Raw genomic sequence first — 6,000 nt, 5'->3', positions numbered from 1 at the left:
ACATAAACAATCAACAAGGGCTCATGGAATGGCTTAAGGAGTATGTCTAGCAAGTGCAATGCCCTGAGTTCAAACCCCAGTTTCAAAAAAGGAAAGAAAAAAAGCACCTGACAAAAACAATTCCTTTTATTATTTTAGGAAGATAAAGACAGTACAGAGCCAGGCATGGTAGCTCAGGTCTGTAATCCCAGCTACTCCAGAGTCTGAGGCAGGAGGATTGAGTTCAAGCCCAGCTTGGGGAACATAGTGAAACCCTATCTCAAAATGGGGTTGGAGGGGGTAGCTGGGGATGTGACTAAGCAGTAGAGCACTTTCCTAGAATGTGTGAAGCCCTGGGTCCTACCCCCAGCACCACAAAACAAAATAAAACAACCTCCTCAAACAATAATGCATACAAATGTTCCCTCACTGAGGCATCATAGTTCATTGCTTTATAGGCTGTGCTTGGTTGGAAGAGCTTGTATAATTCTGAAAGTGTTCAGATTAGCATTTTGGTATATTTTCCTCTGAAAATAGCACTTATCAGCCATGCCTTTATTCCATAAATTATGATGAGATAGTGTAGCTCCCAACCTGCCTTTCTTGATCTTCAGTTGGGAGAACCAAGTACGAATGGTTTCTGGAAAGAAATCCGTAAGGAATTCATCTGTGAGTGACAAAGAGAGGGAAGATTTCTTGCCAGGAGGCTTATAATGATCTTTTTTATTAAGGAAATGTCTGATAGACACTAGTACTCCCAAAAAGATGACGTAAAGGCTGTTTATTGGAGTGGTGTCACTTAGTGTGACTTTTAAATTAATAGCTATACTAGGTAATTAAAAAAGGCATAGGCCTCAGAGAAATACAGACTATTGAAAAGTGTTGGCAGTGCCCTGGGCAAAAGAGATCTGGGATTCCAGGTAGCAGAGGACACTGCTCCACCCACTAGCAGAAAGTACAAGAGAAGCCATGTGGCAGCTTGGGTAAACAGAGTGTACCAAGGCAGCTCTGCTTCTTGGATGACCCTGGGCTACTTATTTAATCATTCTGTGTCCTAGCTTATGCATCTAAAAACTGGGACAGTAATAACATTTACCACGCAGAATTGTTCATTATCTGAGTAAATACATATAATATACTTACTACAATTGTCTGTCCCAGGATAAATGCACTATGATTCTTTTTTTTTCATTTTTATTAGCATATGTTCATTGTGCAGGGGGATTTATTGTGCCAGTTCCCAAAAGCCCTACATTGGACATTGATTAGATTGCTCCCTCATCATCCCCCCCTTAATTCTTGTCATTAACTATTAGTATTATTAGAAAACAAGAGCACTTGGGAGGTGGAGGGAGGAGAATCAAAAGTTCAAGTCCATCCTGGAGATACGTAGGGAATTCAAGGCTAGCCTGAGCTACATAGCAAGATCCTGTCTTAAAAAAAAAGAAAAAGAAAGCAAGAGACTGTGCATAGTATGAGTAAGAATATTAAAAAAACTAAAAGACAGCTCCCACCAAGAGGGCATTGCTACAAACTTCAGGAATCCTAGTAGATGTTCTCCTCTACAACCAAAAGGCTGTATTGAGGGACAGCCTGCCCCTCATAACAAAGTTACTGCAGGACATGTGATTTCACTTTTATCTTTTTCTGAATTATGCCTCTGCATGTGGTTCCAGGGCTTAAAAGTGAAGAGCGCTAGGTTATGAAGGAAGGTGTATCCCTAAGTTTTTGGAGCGTGACACACCTGGGCCCAGGAAATCTTGGTCCCCGACACTCTCAGAGATACCAAGACCTGCCTAGCAGTTTTTCCCTTCTGCCAGGCGCTGGCCCTGGAAATGAGTTTTCCTGGTGTTTCTTCTTCCCACTGTCTAGCAGTTGCTCAAATCAGCTCTTGATATGTGGTGATTTCAGGATTCAGTCTTCTCACAAGCTTCTCGTGGCCACCATCTTAGGAGAAAAAACCCCACAGATTCTGTGCTCCTAACTGAAGTAAATGGTAACTCCCGTCAAATAGGCAATGAAATTTGTGGTCGGATGAAGAAATGAAAGGGGAAGGAAGCCATCCTGATCACAAGGTATGACCACAACTGGGACCTAGATGAAAAGGAAGCTCACCAGTTCCAGGAAGGAAGGAGAAGATGGGTTCCTCTCTCCCCACTCCATTAATTGTTCCAGGAATCTTGTGGAACTGCCCCCAATCCCAGGCTTGAACCAGCTGAGCAACTCCAAGAGCTCCCAGACAGCCAGAAATCTGGAGGAATTAGTGGTGGGCAGAAGGGTGAAATCTTTTCACTAGAAACTGATTCTTTTGCAATATATACCAGGCAAGATTTTGGCACTTCTGAAGAACCTCCCATGTGCCTGCAAAAAAACAAAACAAAGCAAAACAAAAAACAGAGGTCTGAAGAGGAAGAAAATGCCTTTTGCTTTTGGTCACATGTTCTAAGAGCTTAGAACAATCATTTTGAGGTGTAGAAGATTCCGAGAGAAAGTCCTTATTTTAGAGGACATATGAACACAGAAAGATGAACAACAGGAACATGAACCAAGAGCTTCTCACAGGTAAGTTGTTTTCCTTGCCTTTTTTTTTGAGGGGGGTGGTATTGGTGTTTGAACTCAGGGTCTCGCACTTGCTAGGCAGGCATTTTTCACTTGAGTCACACACCTAGCTCTTTTGGCCTTAGCTGTTTTTTTTTAATAGGATCTTGTGTTTATGCTGGGGAGCCAGCCTGGACCATGATCCTCCTATTTACACTTTCTGCAGAGCAGGGATGAGAGGTGTGCACTGCCATACTCAACTTTTTATTGGTTGAGATGAGTTTTGAGAACCTTTTGTCAGGGCTGGCCTCAACTCTCAATCTAGTTCCAATCTTCATCTCCTGAGTAGCTAGCTTACAGGTGTGAACCACTGTGTCTGGCCTTTTCCTTGACTCTTGATTGCATGGCAGCAATATGCAGGGAACTATGAGAAGAAGTACCTGATTTCTCAGAATAGCATCAACATAGAATTGCTAGAAACCGGAGGAATCAAGAAAATTATTGTTTCTTCAGAACTTCCACCATAGACAGTGGCATTACAAAAAGGAGGACTAGCATTTTATTCATTCATTTTAACAGTATGGGCTTTGAACTCAGGACCTTGTGCTTGCTAGGCAAGCAGTGTATCTCTTGAGTTCCACCCCCCAGTCCTGCATCATTTACTTTAATAGTACCCCAAAAGCCCTTGCACCCAGTGGCTTATACCTTTCCACCCAATACCCACTGGCTTAAGCAGCAACTAAGAGTTTGAGATCCCCGCATCCATCCTAGAACAGGAAGCTCTGTTTTTTTTAAAACCCTCACCAGGACTCTTCCTGCAGTCCTAAGGGGCTGCTCCTTTCAGGAATGCCTTTGACTGTTGCTGGCAAAATCATTGGGGTTATTGATAGCCCTTGGACACATGTGGTCCAGCAATTCATGGTCTAGCAAGCCTTCTGGGTGATTCTGAGTCATGCTAATGTTTGAGAACTACTGAGTCAGAGCTGTAGCTCCTAATCCCGTGCACATTCAAGCATTTGTTTAAAGTGCAGGTTCTGGAGTGAGGCCTAGGAGGATCCCGAGGTGATTCTACCGCTCAGGCCATATCGAGAGCTGCAGTTGTATTCTCTCTTTAAGGGCAAGTTATTTAGGACTATGCTAGGGTTTTGGCATGGCCTTCTACCCCTTTGGGATTACAGGTTGGAGTGTTAGGATTAGATAGTTTCCTGACTCAGGTTCTCTAAGATAGAATCAAGTCCTAGGTATAGTGTGATGTCTGTGCTTTTTTTTTTTCTTTCAGTACTGGCATTTGAACTCAGACCTTTACCTTGAGCCACTACACCAGCCCTTTTTTGTGAAGGGTTTTTTAGAGATAGGGTCTCGCAAACTATTTGCCAGGGCTGGCTTCGAACCACAATCCTCCTGATCTCCGCCTCTTGAGTAGCTAGGATTACAGGTGTGAGTCACCTGCGCCTGGCAGAAGCTCCAGTCTGTCTGGCTGTTACTCTCCCCAGTCTCTTCTTCCTTAGAGGTCTAGAAGAAGCAGCTTCCTCCCTTGTACAGAGTTCATAGAAACTGAGGGATGATGTTTGTCAAAATACAGCTACTGAAGTTCCTGAACAAAGGTCTTTCTCTGTTGCAAACTAGGGATCTCTAGTGTACAGATGAATGTGTTAATATTATATATTAAAACATTTCCATCAACCTAGGTGTTCATTTCTTCTCTGGTTTTTCAAAAGGAAATAAAATATTTTATGAGACCATTAAAAAGTATTGTGAGCTGTAGACACTGTACCTACTGTGCCTAATGGATAAGTCAGCCCTGGTCACCATTTTTATGATTTTAGGCTACATGCTTAAACTCTCAGAGACTGAGATTCTTCATCCACTAAATGAGAGTAATGTTCTAACACTTATCTCATAGGGTCATAATAAGGATTATGTGGGAGATTGCACGACAAACACTAAGACACAATAAATGACACTAATAAATATTATCTGTACATGCAGAGAAATCGTATAATTTACCATCCAAACCAGAGTACTTTTGAGAGTGAAAGGAGGTAATAATCAGAGGGAATGAGAGAGCCACGAGCATAAACCAGGACACAATATTCACTCTCTCTGTGACTTGCTTTCAAGAACCTTCCCCATGAACAGGTACTAGAGAAAAGGTTAGTTCAAGAAGAATTAACCTAGAAGGTAACACCCACGCACAGGAAATCAATGTGAGTCAATGCCCTGTATAGCTATCCTTATCTCAACCAGCAAAAACCCTTGTTCCTTCCTATTATTGCTTATACTCTCTCTACAACAAAATTAGAAATAAGGGCAAAATGGTTTCTGCTGGGTATTGAGGGGGGGGAGAGGAAGGGGGTGGAGTGGGTGGTAAGGAAGGGGGTGGGGGCAGGGGGGAGAAATGAACCAAGCCTTGTATGCACATATGAATAATAAAAGAAAAAGGAAAAAAAAAGAACCTTCCCCATGCTAGACTCCCTCCTTTTTATTTATTTACTTTTTTCTTCTTTTTTGGTTGTCTTTTCTTTATACTCCCTCTTTTTGGCAAGTTTTCAACTGAGTTTATTTATTATGATGGGCAAAAATTTGGTAAACAGAAAAAACTTGAAATATGTCTGAGCATGGGAACAATATGTCAATTATTTAATCCAAGATTGTATTAGTTGTTTGAGCAACTCTATAATTGTTTGGCCCACTGACTAAAAATGTTTAGCTTGGGGGTAGGAGTAGCTCAGTGATAAAGTGCTTGCCTGGCATATGTGAGGCTCTGGGTTCAACCCCCAGCAACACACACACACACACACACACACACACACACACAGAGAAGAAAAGAGAAGAGAAACTGGGTGCTAGTGGCATGTGCCTATCATCTGACCATGTGGGAGGCTAAGATAGGGAGGATCATGGTTTGAGGCCTGAGTAAAATAAGTTCTTGAGACCCCATCTCAGTGGGAAAAAGTTGGGTGTGGTGATGTATGCCTGTTATCCCAGCAATAGTGGGAAGCCTAAAATAGGAGAATTTCAGTCCAGGCTGGCCTTGGCAAAAAAGGGAGACCCTACCTCAAAAATAACCAGAGGAATAAAAGAACTGGAGGTGTGGCTTAAGCAGTAGAGTGCCTGCCTACCAAGCATAAAGCCCTAAGTTCAAATCCCAGTACCTTAACAACTACAAAAAAGACACAAAGAGGAAATTGTAAAATCTAAATAAATAATGTTTAAAGTTATTTCCTCAAAGGTTATCAGCTATATGTTTTTTTCAAAATTATATATATATACATATATATTTATAAATATATATTCTTTTAATGTCATTGGTTTGGGTACTTCAAGTCCTATAACGTTCTGGAGCATAAATTACTTGTGGATCTAAATCTGCCTCACTGTAGGTTACTGCTCTAGAGCAGGGCCATGCCTTACACATCAGTACGGTGGAATGTCACTGAAGGAAAGTAGGCGCTCAACAAATTATGGAGTGAATTAACAAAT

The 6,000-nt window shown here is 41.8% G+C and overlaps 1 protein-coding gene across 2 annotated transcripts in view; it reads left to right on the top strand.

The window, feature by feature from the left end:
- Positions 1–1,533: 1,533 nt before the first annotated feature.
- Positions 1,534–6,000, top strand: part of LOC141419559 (toll-like receptor 13) — a 28,516-nt gene continuing 24,049 nt past the window's right edge. For both annotated transcript variants that reach the window (XM_074062520.1, XM_074062519.1), the window contains exon 1: positions 1,534–2,541. The gene's annotated coding sequence lies outside the window, so the exon portion shown is untranslated. The remainder of the gene's footprint in view (positions 2,542–6,000) is intronic.

Source organism: Castor canadensis, chromosome X (assembly GCF_047511655.1).
Source record: "Castor canadensis chromosome X, mCasCan1.hap1v2, whole genome shotgun sequence".
NCBI classification, from domain to species: domain Eukaryota; kingdom Metazoa; phylum Chordata; class Mammalia; order Rodentia; family Castoridae; genus Castor; species Castor canadensis.
This window is presented reverse-complemented; position numbering and strand designations above follow the sequence as displayed.